The sequence below is a fragment of the Hyla sarda genome, chromosome 2 (genome assembly GCF_029499605.1).
Source record: "Hyla sarda isolate aHylSar1 chromosome 2, aHylSar1.hap1, whole genome shotgun sequence".
NCBI lineage: Eukaryota > Metazoa > Chordata > Amphibia > Anura > Hylidae > Hyla > Hyla sarda.
Window position 1 is genome coordinate 111,922,716 of NC_079190.1, and position 18,134 is coordinate 111,940,849.

General features: G+C 43.9%; 1 protein-coding gene across 35 annotated transcripts in view; it reads left to right on the top strand.

Moving 5' to 3' along the window:
- The window catches only part of SP7 (Sp7 transcription factor), a 189,938-nt gene that overhangs the window by 51,948 nt on the left and 119,856 nt on the right, over nucleotides 1-18,134 (top strand). For 6 of the 35 annotated variants that reach the window (XM_056555259.1, XM_056555261.1, XM_056555247.1 and 3 more), the window contains one exon: nucleotides 7,663-7,777. The exons of 28 other annotated variants lie outside the window; for them this stretch is intronic. The gene's annotated coding sequence lies outside the window, so the exon portion shown is untranslated. The remainder of the gene's footprint in view (nucleotides 1-7,662; nucleotides 7,778-18,134) is intronic. One more of the 35 variants, XM_056555251.1, reaches the window with a different exon arrangement.

An 18,134-nucleotide genomic window follows, 5' to 3' on the forward strand; every position in this document is an offset into this window, starting at 1 on the left:
GCTTCATAAAAGGTAATGTTTAAAATTACTGTTATGAGGACAATCCATTTAATATTTATAACATGATATAAGTGGGCTCTATTAGAATGACACTGCTCAAAAAAATAAAGGGAACACTAAGATAACATCCTAGATCTGAATGAATGAACTAATCGTATGAAATACTTTCGTCTTTACATAGTTGAATGTGCTGACAACAAAATCACACAAATTATCAATGGAAATCAAATTTATCAACCCATGTAGGTCTGGATATGGAGTCACACTCAAAATCAAAGTGGAAAACCACACTACAGGCTGATCCAACTTTATGTAATGTCCTTAAACCAAGTCACAATGAGGCTCAGAAGTGTGTGTGTCCTCCCTACAACGCCTGGACATGCTCCTGATGAGGTGGTCAACTTCTGGACAGTCTGTGGTACAACGTGGCGTTGGTGAATGGAGAGAGACATGATGTCCCAGATGTGCTCAATCGGATTCAGGTCTGGGGAACGGGCGGGCCAGTCCATAGCATCAATGTCTTCCTCTTGCAGGAACTGCTGACACACTCCAGCCACATGAGGTCTAGCATTGTCTTGCATTAGGAGGAACCCAGGGCCAACCGCACGGGTATAGGGTCTCACAAGGGGTCTGAGGATTTCATCTCGGTACCTAATGGCAGTCAGGTTACCTCTGGCAAGCACATGGAGGGCTGTGCGGCCTTGAGCTGTGTAAGGGGCCCCAAAATTTCTGATGGCAGCCCTGCCTAAATGTGCCAAAATGTTTCATCATATCTAGTTTTTAGTCAGCAAGTAATACGTACTAACATTACAAACTCTTTATTAAGGATCATTCCTGTTAGTCCCATATGCAAGCTCATTTAACTGCGTGATAGCACATAGCCCATTTGCTTGTTAAATTTAGGGCATGCAATACAGTTGTGGTTTGCTGTTTGTATTTTTGCTGTATCCGACATCTAAGTCCAATATAGCAGTGTGGCTTTGGCTACTCATGGAAGCCATATACAGATTAAAATCAATGGCCGTGTAAATGATGACAGGTGTGGTCTGATTGGACATTGTATTTTGCCACAAGAGGGTGTAAGAGTGCTTCCCCTGCTACTCTAAGGCTAAGTTTCCACTTGTTTTTGGAAATCTGCCACTGCAGTTTTTGAGCCAAAATCAGAAGTGGATCCATAAGGGAGGAGAAGTGTAAGTCCTTCCTTTATATCTCCTATTCCTTTTGAATACATTTCTGGCTTTGGCTCAAAAACGGCAGTGGCAGTATTCCAAAAACTGCAAGAAAAAAACCAAGTGGAAACTTCGCCTAAAAGAAGCCTCTTAAAGGCCACCTTTGGGTGATGTGCCTCTTAGAGATCATTGACTGCTAAACATGTCTCTACAATGCAATGAAAGAAATATTGCGCAGTTGACAGCATTAATGAGACCAGCTAGGGTCTGCAGAATTCTAAGCTTAAGTTCAGACATCGGAATGTCCACACAGAAAACCTCAGTGCAGACATTACAGAGACTTTGGGCGCTAGCATAATATGCTGACACTAGGACTGCCATCTCATAGACAGCTGTACATTTCGTGCAGAGTACGCAGAAAGAATGAACAGGCTCATTGTATCTGCAGACACGGAAATCAGAAGTTCTGTGACCGAAACAACTGCCACAGAAATTCCGCCGTGTGCACACGCAGCAGAATCCCATTGAATTCAACGTAACTCTTCTGCAGTGGAATCTACGTGCAGAATTCCAAACTGAATTCTGCACAGAAATGAACATAGCCTAATGGTACCTGTATGCCTCTATAGCAAACTGTATATCGTCTTGTATCTAGCCCAGAGGAGGCCTAACAGGGTACTAGAGCATAATTTCAATTGTACAGTTGTATAGTTTTTTAGGGAAAAACTTGTAAAATTTATTGGCACCATTTTGGGACACGTATGACTTTAAAATGGCTTTATTTCCCAATAGATTAACAATACACCGCAATTCTGGTGCTATTTTTTTTTCTTTATATATATTTTCTTTTTTTTTACAGTATTCACCATTGGGGATAAACAATTATGTAATTTCATAGTTTGGGTTGCTACGGACATTGCAATACCACTTGTGTAGACTTTTTTATGTTTTATGTAAAAGGGATTTTGTAATAGGAAATGTAATAAAAAATAAATAAAAAAAACATCCCCCCCCCATACAAAAAAATTTGACTTTGACAAGTTATCTCCTGATCGCAGTGTAATACACTGCATTTTGTAGTGCAGTGTATTATGCCTGACAGCATCACGCAATATACTCAGCCATGCTGGTGATATGGCCTGGAGGCCTTCATTATGCCCCTGGCTGTCACACTGGATTTACAGGCACATCTGAAGCTGCCTGTGAAGCAGTGTTAGGCTACTTTCACAGTGCCGTTGCTCCCCGTCAAGAACAGCTGTCAAACTCTCTTTTTGACGGGCGGGGGACACAAACGTGCAACAGCGGGTCCCGATGGACCTCATTATAGTCAATGGGGGTCTGTCAGGCGCTGCTGTTTTTCAGCGGGAGTAGCGGGAGAAAAAGACGGCGCAAGCGTCAACGGTAGTGTGAAAGTAGCCTTAGAGATATAGGCTAAATCCCTGCTAGCAGGCATAAATTGTAGTAACAATGGCATGCAAGGCAACCATGCCAACTTTGCCTGAAACTGTGCCCACTCTTTGTCAAGCCCCGCCCACCTTTAGGGAGCAAAGCAATTCTGCAGGAAGTCACTAAATTTTTGAAGTCACTAAAATCCAAACGATTAAGGGATAAGCTTAAATGGCTTTGTAGGGGGATTTTCCTTTTATAGATTGCCTATTATGTATTCATAATGTCTCCACACACACTTGAGAATAGTGACACATTTGTTCTGATATATATAGATACATCTATAGATATACATCTTATTATATTTTTTGGGCTATTTTTAGTGTTGCGGTTTAATTACAGTTTTATAGTTTATAAATACAGTAAAATCTTCCTTAGCGGACAATTTTTAATTTCCCTGCAGAGTCCCATAAGACTTAATGTATTTGCACCCTCTGAATAGGAGACACTCCCAATAGCGGATGCGGAAACACCCAATAGGGGACAAAACACTCCCAATAGGCTTATGTGCCGGCCCTACCTTGTACACAGGGCAGCCGTCAGAGGGGTACAGCCAATACCCCAGTAAGGGGCCCTGCCCCCCCCCCAGCTGCACCCACCCTGCAGCAGCCCCAGCACAGAAGCAAAAAAACGCTGTTTAAACTGGCCTGCTTCAGTACGTCTGGCTACATCATTTGCCCCCCCTCCCGCCCTGATCCTCCCATGCCACTTTATACCTTCTGTGCCAAATCATCCCTCCCTTTATTACCCCCTGTGCCACATTTCCCCTTAACCCCCCATGCTATTTAATTCCCTCTTTATTACTCTTTGTGCAAATTCATCACCTTCTCTTTACCACCCCTGTGCTATTTCTTCCCCTCTTTATCCCCTGTGCCATTTCGTCCCCCTTTAACCCCCCTGTGCCACTTTACTCCCCCTGTGCCAAATCCACCCCCCCCCTCCCCACACCCCTTGTGCCACATCAATTTTCCCCTGTCCTTCTCCCCCTGCTGTTCTTCTTACCTGGCCAGCAGGCTCGGGTGAAGGGGCTCTCAGCAGGTTTAACGTTCTCCTGATGTCCTCTGCACTGCACTCACTGAGAGGCTGTGAGCACTGATGATTGAAGCTCCTAACATCACTTGTCAGTGCCCACAGCCACTACTGGTTCTCTCAGTAAGTGCAGTGCAAGGGATCTCAGGAGAACATCAAGCCCGCTGAGAGCCCCTGCACCTGAGCCTGCTGGTCAGGCAAGAAGAACAAAAGGGGGAGGAGGGAAGTGGAAAAATGATGTGACACAAGGGGTGGGGGGGGGGAATTATTCGACATAGGGGGAATAAAGTGATACAAGGTAATGAAGGGGGAAAAAATGGCACAGGGGGGATCAAGTGGAAATTTTGTGGCACAGGGTGTTAAGGGGAATGATTTGGCACAGGGGGAATAAAGTGGGACAAGGTATAAAGGGGGTGGGTGAAATGGTACTGGGAGATTCTACTGTAATATTGCTTTTTATCATGTTTTATAAGTAATTGCACTCTGGAGTGAGAACAGCACAGTATTCTGTCATTAACCAGCCTGATGTGGTCCCTCCTAAATCCAACAACACTGATTTTATTCTTATTTTCTTACCAGCTTTGTTCAACACAAGCAACTTAACCAACCAGTGAAATTTATCTTCACATCCAAACCCACACATTCAGTTCCCCTACACTCTCCTCCCATCAAAATGTTCCACAATGCATTTACATAAATTTTTGCTTTGTAGACAAATACATATTTTCTTGGCCCGGCTCCATCCCCAACCTCTACCCCACAAACCTCTGTATGGGATTAATGGATTCCTTTGGTGGTGGAAGAGAGAATGACTTCACAGCAAGATCATTTGTCCAATCTTTGTTATATGATAAAATGCTTAACCCCTCCAAGGCAGGAAGTTATTTAATAGTAGCTGCAGAATAGGATCTTCAAAATGATTTACAGAGCTTATAGAAATACAGAGATGTTTCAGTTTCCTATAAAATTGCTTAGTGTTAGACTAAGATGAATCTGTTACATTAAAAAACAGATATTGATCAGTAGGTTCTCAATGACATTATTACATATAGGTCCACCATTTGGTAGAAATAAAACAAAAGGAAGTTTATTCAATTTGTAACATCATTAAAGGGGTTATCCAGGAAAAAACTTTTTTATATATATCAACTGGCTCCAGAAAGTTAAACAGATTTGTAAATTATGTATATTAAAAAATCTTAATCCTTTCAGTACTTATGAGCTGCTGAAGTTGAGTTGTTCTTTTCTGTTTAAGTGCTCTCTGATGACACCTGTCTTGGGAACTGTCCAGAGTAGAAGCAAATCCCCATAGAAAACCTCTTCTACTCTGTGCAGTTCCCGAGACAAGCAGAGATGTTAGCAGAGGGCACTGTTGCCAGACAGAAAAGAACAACTCAACTTCAGCTGATAATTATTGGAAGGATTAAGATTTTTTTATGAAAGTAATTTACAAATCTGTTTAACTTTCTGGAGCCAATTGATCTTAAAAAAAAAGTTTTTCATGGAATATCCCTTAACGTTTTCTATTAACCCCTTAAAGGGGTACTCCACTGGAAAAAACTTTTTTTTATTTTTATTAACTGGTGCCAGAAAGTTAAACAGATTTGTAAGTTACTTCTATTTAAACATCTTAATCCTTCCAGTACTTATCATCTGCTGTATGCTCCACATGAAGTTCATTTCTTTTTAAATTTCCTTTCTGTCTGACTTTCTGTCTGTCGGCAGACTGCTCTCTGCCGACACCTATGTCCATTTTAGGAACTGTCCAGAGTAAAAGAAAATCCCTATAGCAAACCTACCCTGCTCTGGACAGTCAGCAGAGAGCACTGTGGTCAGACAGAAAGGAAATTCAAAAAGAAAAGAATTTCCTCTGTAGTATACAGCATCTGATAAGTACTGGAAGGATCAAGATTTTTAAATAGAAGTAATTTACAAATCCAAAGTGGGAGTGGTTATGGATTCAAGTTGGATGGATTCAAATACGCTCCAGCCGGGGCGGCGTGGTGTTCGCACGATGTGCGGCCGTTCTCACCAGCTAGCTAATCCTTGGCGTCTGACGTCAGAGGTCAGCTGATGGCAGGTCAGCTGACCTGATACGGGAAGCTGGTGAGCACTGAATAACGTTGGATGCAGGTAAGTAATTGCAGATATTGCGGAATAGCTTCAACAGGTTTTAGCAACAATGTTCTTGAGATGGAGGGTTTCAAACCGGCTTTGGCTGATCAATAGCAAAGTAGATCCGTTAATGATAGTGAATGTTTGGATGAAAAAGTCTCTCCCAATGCAGTAGTCCAATAATCGCTGTAAAACCGCAGCTGTAGTGTGAACTGGAGCTGGATGTAAGAGGCTGAATCTCTGTCACCAAACGCGTTTCGGGGTTAAAAAAGCATTAGTTGTACCCCTTCTTCAGTGGTATACCACCATTTTAGAGGGTTGATAATATCTATCCTTCTCTATTCTGTAGTGTATTCTGAAGTGTATTGCTGAACCTTTATATGTATTTTACACTGTGATTTTTATTATTGCGCTACCGTAGGGCCCTGCGGAACACGCATCTATTCTATTTTTATTTTTATATTAAACAAGCTATTAGCGATATGGTTGTCTTTTGCTCTTTCTGATACCAGACATCTACCACTTAATCTTTTTTGATATTGAGCTGAGGACTAATAACCTTTATTCACTAATTTACAAATCTGTTTAACTTTCTGGCACCATGTGATAATTTTTTTTTCCAGTGCAGTACCCCTTTAACCCCTTAAGGACTCAGCGTTTTTCAGTTTTTGCATTTTCGTTTTTTTCCTCCTCACCTTTTAAAAATCCATATGATGGCTTCAACTTTGTAATGATATCAGTCATTTTACCCAAAAATCTACGGCAAAACAAAAAATTAATCATTGTGCGACAAAATTGAAAAAAACTAAACGCAATTTTGTAACTTTTGGGGGCTTCCATTTCTATGCAGTGCATTTTTTGGTAAAAATGACACCTTCTCTATTCTGTAGGTGCATAGGATTAAAATGATACCCTACTTATATAGGTTTGATTTTGTTTTACTGCTGAAAAAAAACATAACTACATGCAGGAAAATTTATATGTTTAAAAATGTCCTCTTCTGACCCCTATAACTTTTTTTATTTTTCCGCATATGGGCATGTTTGAGGGCTAATTTTTTGTGTCGTGATCAGAAGTTTTTATCGGTACCATTTTTGTTTTGATCAGACTTTTTGAGCGCTTTTTATACATTTTTTTATGGTATAAAAAGTGACCAAAAATACACAATTTTGGACTTTGGATTTTTTTAATGTGTACACCATTGACCGTGCGGTTTAATTAATGATATATTTTTATAGTTCGGACATTTACTCAAGTGGCGATACCACATATGTTTATATTTATTTACATAGTTTTTTTTATGGTAAAAGGGGAGTGATTCAGACTTTTATTTAGGGAAGGGGTTAAATCACATTTATTAACACTTTATTTTTTGCAATGTTTTAACACTTTATATTCACTTTTTTTTTTTTTGCAATGTTATAGCCCCCATAGGGTACTATAACATTGCACACACTGATTTCCTACACTGATCACTGCCATGCAATAGCAGAGCATTGATCAGTGTTATCGCCGCTCGAGCAGTCATTTGGCAATCGGACAGCGAGGAGGCAGGTAGGGACCCTCCTGGTGTCCAAAACAGCTGATCGGGACACCGCGGTTTCACTGCTGTGGTCCCAATCAGCCCGACTGAGCTGCAGGGAAGATTTCACTTCAGACGCTGCAATCAACTTTGATTGTCGCATCTGAAGGGTTAATACCGGGCATCACCGCAATCCAGGCCTGGAGCAATACCGGGCATCACCACGATCCAGGCCTGGAGCAATAGAACACTGATCAGACAGCAAGGAGGAAAGTATGCACCCTCCCGCTGTCCTCTCAGCTGTTCAGGATGCCGCCATTTCACCACGACGGTCCCAAACAGCCTACTGAGCTAACCGGCAACTGTTTACTCACGTTTTAGACGCAGCAATCAACATTGATCACGACGATGTCCGGTATTAGCCACGTTTCCTGGTTGCTGATGGCAACCGGGACCCACCAGGTATGACGTATGCTCCTTGCAGCACCTCCACAAGGTAAATTAGGTTTTACACATTGCCCAGTCAAATCAATGGAGCAAAATACACTTTTTGTAACTTCTTACCACTCTGGCCAAAAGAGAAAGATCCTGACCATAACCCTCTATAAAATTTTTACTTTTGCTTACCTGTAATTTCCATTTCCTAAAATCCATAGGCAGCACACAATGGGTTAATCATTTTTACCCTTACTTTTTAATAGAAGAAATCTTAATAAGCAATTAATGAAATTGAACCTGTCAGCTATAGATCATGCTCAGAGTGTCAAGAGGCTGTACTAAGCCACAGCATGCTTACTAGGGATCGACCGATTATCGGTATGGCCGATATTATCGGCCGATAATCACGATTTTGGGCACTATCGGTATCGGCAATAACCTTGCCGATAAGCCGATAATGCCCCCCGCACCGCCCCCACCACACCGCGACCCCCCCCCCCCGACCCGCCGCACCACGACCGCCCCCCCCGACCCACCGCGTCGCACCCCCACCATAGTGCTGGGCAGTATACCGGTATGGATTTTTGCCCATACCGTTATACCGGTCGGGCCCCTCCCCCACCCTCCGAGTCAATAAAAAAGAAAAAAGAAACTTACCCGTAATGGGGGTGGTCCGGGCCATCCATCCATCCATCCTTCCTGTAGTGTCCGGTGCCATTCTGGGTGGAGGGTGCACCGGTCCGGGCTGTCCTTCACCGGGGGTCCTCTTCTCCACTCCGGGCAGGCTCCGGCCTAGTACGCTGCATAGACGTCGCTACGCCGTGACGTCTGGTGCGTCGCTGCGCACGGGCGTCACTGCGCAGCGGCGTCTATGCAGCGTACTAGGCCGGAGCCTGCCCGGAGTGGAGGAGATGACCGCCGGAGAAGAAGGACAGCCCGGACCGGTTCACCTTCCACCCGGAATGGCACCGGACACTACAGGAAGGATGGATGGATGGCCCGGACCACCCTGACAGGTAGGGGAGAGAAGCGGGTGGTGGCGGCCTATGGCACCGCAAAAGCCACTGCAGTGCATTGATTTAAAGCGCCCGCTTTAAATCAATGACCTGCAGCGGTGTCGAGGGGGGATAAATAGCCGATAACTTATACCGGAATATCGGCCCTAACCTCCACCGATTATCGGTATCGGCCCTAAAAAAACTATATCGGTCGATCCCTAATGCTTACCTCCTCAATCCCTCCCCCCCGCTATGATAGATTGTGTACAGATCATGTTTCACTACGTCTATCATTTAAGACAGGGAGGAGTGGCAGAGGGAGGAGGCATGCACGCTGTGGCTCAGCACAGCCTCTTTGAAACTTAAAGGGGTACTCCAGTGGAAAACTTTTTTTTATTAAATCAACTGGTGCCAGAAAGTTAAACAGATGTGTAAATTACTTCTATTAAAAAAATCTTAATTCTTCCAGTACTTATTAGCTCCTGAATACTACAGAGGAAATTATTTTCTTTTTGGAACACAGAGCTCTCTGCTGACATCTCTGTCCATTTTAGGAACTATCCAGAACAGCATATGTTTGCTATGGGGATTTTCTCCTACTGTGGACAGTTCATAAAATGGACAGAGATGTCAGCAGAGAGCACTGTGCTCATGACCTTAGCAGAGAGCTCTGTGTTCCAAAAAGAAAAGAATTTCCTCTCTAGTATTCAGCAGCTAAAAAGTACTGGAAGGATTAAGATTTTTTTAATAGAAGTAATTTACAAATCTGTTTAACTTTCTGGGAGCAGTTGATAAAAAAAAAAGTTTTCCACCGGAGTACCCCTTTAAAGGGGTACTCCGCCCCTAGACATCTAGGCATCAGATCGCCGCAGTCCCGCTGCTGGGAACCCCCGGGATCCCCGCTGCGGCACCCCGCTATCATTACAGCACAGAGCGAGTTCGCTCTGCACGTAATGATGGGCAATACAGGGGCCGGAGCATCGTTACGTCACGGCTCCGCCCCTCGTGACGTCACACTCGGCCCCTTTCAATACAAGTCTATGTGAGGGGGCGTGGCAATCGTCACGCCCCCTCCCATAGACTTGCATTAAGGGGACAGGCTGTGATATCACGAGGGGCGGAGCCATGATGTCACGCTGCTCCGTCCCCCTGTATCGCCCATCATTACGCACAGAGCGAACTCGCTCTGTGCTGTAATGATAGCGGGGTGCCGCAGCGGGGATCCCGGGGGTCCCCAGCAGCGGGACTGCGGCGATCTGACATCTTATCCCCTATCCTTTGGATAAGATGTCTAGGGGTGGAGTACCCCTTTAAGCTCTGAGTATGATCCTGATCTGACACAATGGCCCTCATTTACTATTGCAAACCCGACCTGTATTGTTGGGTTGTGCGGCAAAATGTGGCTAAGTGTGCCACAAACTGTGTCTGCGGCAGATTTTTGGGTGCGTTGCACTAAAATAGACCTACAGACCCGAAAAGGTGTGTGGTCAACAGAAAAGGAGCATGGTTTCACATCCCAACTGATTTAGAATGAATGGCTAGAAATTTCCACTAAGAAGAAGCTGGTCAGAATACTTTCTCAACTTGTAAATCTGTGAATACCAATAGTAAAGAAAATCGAATCCTGCAAGTCGGAAACAACATTTCACACTAGTAAAATCCCAACACTCTTAGTAAATGAGGCCCATTATCTTGAATTTTTGACCAATGAGAAGTTAGGTTTTAAAAGGCAGGCAATGGTGTAGAACAATGTATTTGTTTTACAAGATAGAATGGGGAAGGATGGGTCTGCTGCAGGAAAACTTTGCACTAAAATCAATAATCGTGTTTGCAGAATTTTTGCTTAGTAATGCTCAAATCTAGAAAACGTAATTCCCTACATCTGTCCTCTGTTATCTAGGTAGAGTCAAAAGGCTCTTTTTCACAGAACAATTATTGGTTGAATAAGCATTCTAAGTTTGTTCCTAAAACCAGCCTGTGGAAATGGGGCAGTGATCAGCCAAAAATGAGCAAACACTTCTTCATCAGCTGATTGCACCTTAATGCAGCCTATAAGACAATCATTATGAGCCGCACATCGCCATGTGTAAACAGTAAATATTTGGCCAATAATGATGAATTAAAAAGGCTAGTGATCATTAGTGTGGCTCGGCACCAGTTATCTGCATCCTGTCGGCTTGGATAAAAGGTAGTAAAGATCCCCTGAAGCCTTTTCTTACAGTTTCAAGGCTTCAATAAGGGAAAGAAAGCAAGCAAGGCCTTTAGCTAGGTGGATAAGAAAGTGACCCAGTACAGAATAACGTTTTCCTCTGTATTCCTGCCCATCCTGTGTGGCAGATGTTGCCTCAATGTCCGTCTTGGGCCCACTCTCCTCAGAACTCTATATTATAATCTGTTATGCAATGGTTAAGCTATTGGTATTTTCTATTTACTTGTCACTTTAAACCTTAAACCTATTAAGAACCTTGTTGTTAGGGGAGTATGCAGAGGTGAACCATGTGACTTATCTGCCCAATGGGAATGCTCAAAACCTTCTCCATATATAGTGTAACCAGAGTTCAGTTCTGCAGTGATCTAGCTGAGGTACAGTTAGGAGAAGTGTGATGTCTGTCTGTGAGGTGATTCTGAAGGAGGCCTTAGGCCTAGTCCAGCAACCACACATCTACTACCAGTTAACCCCAGTACCCAGGTGAAAGTCAAAGCCTTGCGGTAACACTAAAGTCCGGGGATCAATTCAAGTCAAGTTAGTCAAGTCCAAGTAACTTAAAGGGGTAGTCCAGTGGTGAAAAACTTATAAGGGGATAAGTTTGAGATCGCGGGGGGTCCGACCGCTGGGGCCCCCTGCGATCTCTCTGTACGGGACCCCGGCTCTCGGCCCAGATAGCGGGTGTCGACCCCCGCACGAAGCGGCGGCCGACACGCCCCCTCAATACATCTCAATGGCAGAGCCGGAGATTGCCGAAGGCAGCGCTTCGGCTCTGCCATAGACTTGTATTGAGGGGGCGTGTCGGCCACCTCGTGCGGAGGTCGACACGCCCCCTTCCCGCGGGTTGTTGGGGCTCCGTACAGGAGATCGCAGGGGGCCCCAGCGGTCGGACCCCCCGCGATCTGCAACTTATCCCCTATCCTTAGGATAGGGGATAAGTTGCTCACCACTGAGTCACCACTGGACTACTCCTTTAAGTCTAGTGTGGGTTGCATACAAGTCAAGACAGTCATATACAGCACAATCAACTATAATTCCCAGCAAGCCGATAAGCTTCCCAAAGTTCACCCTGCATCTCCTTCATGCAAATCTGAGCTGTAACAAATTGTACCATCTTTCCAACCTCAGCAAAGCAAGGCAGTTATCCGTAACCTTGTGTCAGAGTGATTATTTGCCCCATGCCTGGCACATGAGAAGCTGGTCTACCTCGGGTGGTGTATAGGTCAACCACGCCTTGGCATCACGAAAAGGTTAATTCACACATTACCCTTATCCGACACCACAACTTTTGGCATCACGAACAGGATACAGGTGTGTGCCTTATGCAAAGAAAACCCCCAGTCTGGACTGTGTCCATATTGTAGAAAAACGCACGTCCATGCAACAAAAATTGCGCCAGTTTTGTACGGGACTTTGTGAAAGCATTTATGCAAAGAGGCACTTGTGAACTAGAGGGGGAGGAGAAAAGTTTATTGCCTGCCACTGTGAAAGTACCAAGTCTGTGGTTTATCACCCTCCATCATATGTGCATAGTGTGTAGTGTGTGGGAATTGTGCTGCGTACAGTGTAGTACAGTTCCGTCTTACCCAGGAGGGTTTAATCGTCTCCTGCGATTCCCGCACTCACCAGCGGCTGTAGCTCTGCCCCCACCAGTCTCCAGCTAATACAACTTTCTTGATAGGGTGGCCTATAAGCATGCATTTTCGAAACTCAACAATTTCACTTGCTTCATGATGTCTTCCTCCCAAGCTTCCCTACTATTATACAAATAATACATGAGTTCCAACTCTTTTTTACCTGCACTTTTACTAACACATTATGCTCTTTAAAAGGGCATGTTTTCTTTTGCTCCATTCTTTCATGCCGTGGCTGGAGAACCAAAAGCAAAAGCATGTGGCATGTAGAGGGTGTCTCTTGTATTGCAAATATAACATATTGTCACTACTTACAGTGTCTACTTGTTCTTAAATGGTGTTTTAATATCAAACTAAAAAAAAGCAATACCTTACTAATTGTTAGGATTCGGCAGGCTGGATGTGGATCCTCTGTGTCAGCGAGGGATTGGCGTGAACCGTGTCGGTGGACCGGTTCTAGGTTGCTAATTGTATTCACCAGAGCCCGCCGCAAAGCGGGATGGTCTTGCTGCGGCGGTAGCAACCAGGTCGTATCCACCGGCAACCGCTCAACTTCGCTGACTGCTGAGAAGGCGTGGGACAGGAGGACTAGACAGAGGCAAGGTCAGACGTAGCAGAAGGTCGGGGCAGGCGGCAAGGTTCGTAGTCAATGGAGATAGCAAGAGGTCAGGAACATTGGTAAGGCAAACACTGTAAACGCTTTCTCTAGGCACAAGGGCAACAAGATCCGGCAAGGAAGGGAAGGGGAAGTGAGGTTATATAGACAGGTGCACAGGTGGAAGCTAATCAGACTGATTCGGCCAGGCACCAATCATTGGTGCACTGGCCCTTTAAATCTTAGAGAGCTGGCGCGCGCGCGCCCTAAGGAGCGGAGCCGCGCGCGCCAGGACGTGACAGCCGGGGACCGAGACAGGTGAGTGACTTGAAATGCGTTTCTCGAGCGGGCGCGTCCCGCTATGCGAATCGCATCCCCGCCGGCAGTGTCAGTGCTGCGCTCCCGGTCAGCGGCAGAGAGAGGAACGCCGCGAGCGCTCCGGGGAGGAGCAGGGACCCGGAGCGCTCGGCGTAACACTAATCTCCTGCTGCTGTTCCAATGCTGCCAGGCTTCCTGCTGCTTTTCACTTCCTGGTCCTGTCTTGACATAAGAAAATATTTTCTCAGCCAACCATTAGTCACAGGGGTGACCCAGCTCAGCCAGTGATTGCCTGAGCAGACATATTGTTGTGTCGACAAGGAAGGAGATCAGTGGAACCCCAGCATGTTCAGAACAGCCGTAAAGGGGGGCCAATGAGGTCCAAACATACCCATTGACTGGCTGCATTAGTTTTGGCACTGAACTGTTACACTAAGACTAACCTAATATGTTTCAGTGTAGCTGTCATACGAAATAAATAAAAAAAATTGCTATCCTGTAGTTAAAGGAGTAGTCCAGTGGTGAACAACTTATCCCCTATCCTAAGGATAGGGGATAAGTTGCAGATTGCGGGGGATCCGACCGCTGGGGCCCCCCGAGATCTCCTGTACGGGGCCCCGACAGCCCGCGGGAAGGGGGCGTGTCGACCTCGCACGAAGCGGCGGCCGACACGCCCCCTCAATACAACTCTATGGCAGAGCTGGAGCGCTGCCTTCGGCAATCTGCCATAGTGCGGTGGTCGACACCCGCTATCTGGCCGGAGAGCCTGGCCCCCGTACAGTGGGATCGCAGGGGGCCCCAGTGGTCGGACCCCCCGCGATCTCAAACTTATCCCCTATCCTTAGGATAGGGGATACGTTTTTCACCACTGGACTACCCCTTTAAGGCCAAAATTTTAATTTTGTTTGGAATAAATATGTAAGTGGCTAAAAAGAAGGGGAACTAAAAGAAATATGAAAAAGATCTTATATATTTATTTCTCTACAATATTAAACCTATGAGACCTAACTAAAGAATAGCAATTCTTCTTTGTTTATATATCTTCTCACACCTTACCTACTGCAAGTACTTTGTTTGGTCTCACCATTTGTTTACGAATTGTGTTGAGCTATCTACCTTTTATTTATTTTTTTTTACATATTTATTATCTTTTGAATAGCTGTCATACTGCCACTTATTGGCCCAGTCTTGTGACCTACCTGTATTGCTGCATGGTGTCCCACACTCCTTACACAGAATGAAAACAAATTAAGAGTTTTGATTAATGGGGCCACTTTTTTTTTTTTTTTTAGGAGGGAAGAGGCAGTATAAAGGCAAACTAGTGTAAGGTTAAAAGGAAAAAGTTACAAATGTGTAGTTCTCTTGTTCTACCCTCGATCAGCATTTTCGTCAAAACAATGCAAGTTTACTGGAGAAAGAAATGGTTCATGTACTATTTTTTATTCTTTGCTATACTCCGGTAAACGACCAGATCCCCAACGGACACCATTCATGTCAGTGAGATCTATTGAGACCTGGTGGAGTCAGTTGTGCTCCGACCTGTTTTGGCGCAAAAACAAAACAAAAAAAAACTGAGCCGAACGGGCCCAGCATGGGACAGAGCACAACGGCAATGTGAACCATAACATCCCAAAATCTTTTTTTATTCCTAAAATATGATATATGTTTTGGAAACACATTTTGTCTTGTATAATTATTTTTATATTTACTGGGATCTTGATCAGGGTTTACCGTCAAACTCTGCAAGTTTAGAGAAGAAAGTACGCAGTCTTTGTATGCTGTCCTCAAACATATCACTGGCAAATATTTGCCTATTTTGGACAATTTTATTTCTATTAATTCCATCCAACATTTTCTTTTCCCCCGATCTGGCGGAGCAGCTCAGTGCAGCCGGGACACAACGTGTCATTTCAAAGATGTTCATAGACTCTGGAATTTCTTGCTCAGTGTAACTGTTTGTCCAGTAGGAGGTAACATTCCCCTGGATCACGAGAGAAAATATTTCTCCTCTGATCTACAAAATAAGTGAAATAAACGCATTCTGTTATTATCTGGGAATATCATGCACCCTTATCCAGAATTTGACATAGACATACACAGTATTTTTTATTTCTAGTCACAACAAGTGTGTGTGTGTACGGAATGGGCGGAAAGGAAAGTCTAAATTTTGCAAACAAAATATTTGCTACTGTTGAACCCACAGAAATGGTGTGAAAACAGGTTCAGTATGTAGAAACTACATCACTAAAGTCATGAAAAACTGGAGTTGTGGCAACCTGTGTTCTATCTATGGTGCTGCAGAAACAGAATGATGAAAATAGCTGCAGTAGGAAAGCAGAAGGTTTTTTTTTTTTCTCTGTGGCTACTATGCAACTTAAAGTGTACATCCAGGCGTATATGCTTACATTTTCTTGCAGCAGGCCAAGCCAGAGACTTATGCAAGATTATGGCCATTCAATTTACAGATTTTGCAAAAGTCCCATGCAAGTCTATGGGACATCCGCCAAATCCATAGATTGGACATCCATATTTTGGGCTCTGATGGCTCGGGGGGGTGGTGCAAAAATATTAGCATATGTCCATCTAACTGAGCCATCAGTGAATTGTAGGCTAATAGAGCAACATATTACCATGGCTGTATATGCAATTCTCTTAAAATGAGATAGACTTTATGTATTTTCCATTTAAATGGGCACTGTCAGATCCAAAAACTTTTTATATGTTGTTACTGTGGTGAAAATTAAAGACCTTTTGTACAGTCATGGCCGTAAATGTTGGCACCCCTGAAATTTTTCAAGAAAATGAAGTATTTATCACAGAAAAGGATTGCAGTTACAATATTGGAACTAAACCAAAAAAGGGAGGAAAAAAAGCAAATTGGACATAATGTCACACCAAACTCCAAAAATGGGCTGGACAAAATTATTGGCAACCTTTCAAAATTTTGAAAAATAAGATTGTTTCAAGCATGTGATGCTCATTTAAACTCACCTGGGGCAAATAACAGGTGTGGGAAATATAAAAATCACACCTGAAAGCAGATACAAAGGAGAGAAGTTCACTTAGTCTTTGCATTGTGTGTGTCTGTGTGTGTGCCACACTAAGCATTGACAACAGAAAGAGGAGAAGAGAACTGTCTGAGGACTTGTAACCTTGAGATTGTTGATATTTTTCCACAATTTTGGTTCTAAAGTCCATCTCCAGAGATCTAGATTTGTCATTATCAAGAAGTTTGCACCCCATGGCACTGTAGCTAATCTCCCTGGGCGTGGACAGAAGAGAAAAATTGATGAAAGGTGTCAACGCAGGATAGTCCGGATGGTGGATAAGCAGCCCCAAACAAGTTCCAAAGATAGTCCACGCTGACACTAATGCTCCCTGAGCCTGCAGGACAGCTTGACTATCTGTCGACATTTTAATGAAATGAAACCCAGGAGGACCCCACTGCTGACACAGAGACATAAAAAACCAAGACTATATTTTGCCAAAATGAACCTGAGTAAGCCAAAATTCTTCTGGGAAAACGTTTTATGGACAGATGAGACCAAGATAGAGCTTTTTGGTAAAGCACATCATTCTACTGTTTACCAAAAACAGAATGAGGCCTGCAAAGAAAAAAACACAGTACAGTGAAATATGGTGGAGGTTCAATGATGTTTTGGGGTTGTTTTGCTGTCTCTGGCACTGGGTGCCTTGAATGTGTGCAAGGCATCATGAAATCTGAGGATTACCAACAGATTTTGGGTCGCACTGTACAGCCCAGTGTCAGAAAGCTTGGATTGCGTCCGAGACCTGGATGGCAACAAAGCGCTGGAGAGTTCTGAAGTGTCCAGCAATGAGTCCAGATCTAAATCCCATTGAACACTTGTGGAGAGATCTTTAAATTGCTGTTAGATTGCTCTGTAAGATTAACATGCCCGGGAACCGTAAGTCATAGTGCTGGCGGACATGTTGTTTCCAGTATTGAAACAGAGAGTGATCTATCTGTATATGCAGACAATGTGCAAACTTCAAAAGAGCCAACTTTAAGGGATATATATTTAGCAATTACGGGTTTATCCACCCAGATTGGACATGTACAGCAAGATATTTCTGTGATACGTAATGACATTAAAAATATCTATACTAGAGTGACTGTGGCGGAGCAACACATTACTAATGTAGAAACTAAACTGGCTGAATGTGATAAGGCAATTGTTAAATCTACGCATGATATTAAATTTGCTTCAATGAAAATTGATGATATAGAAAATCGCCTGCGTAGAAATAACATTCGCTTCATAGGCTTCCCAGAAAAAGTAGAAGAAGCAATGTGGCGGAATTTATTGAGACCTGGCTTATAGCCCAGTTTGGCCGAGAATCACTGTCTGCTATATTTGCAGTGGAGCATGCCCATCGGCTTCCTTCCAGACCATTACCTCCAGGACTCCCTCCCCGCTCTATAATTGCAAAACTAGTAAACTTCCGGGATAAAGAGAACATATTACGGAAGGCTAGAGATTGCGCCAATTTACATTATAATGGAACACGCATTTCTTTATATCCAGACTTTTCGGGAGAAGGCCCAAAGTTAAGATTGAAGTTTAGCGATATCAAGAAAAGACCGCTCTCTATCATTATCATATTCTATGATGTATCCGGCACGCTTGAGGGTGGTGGCTTTT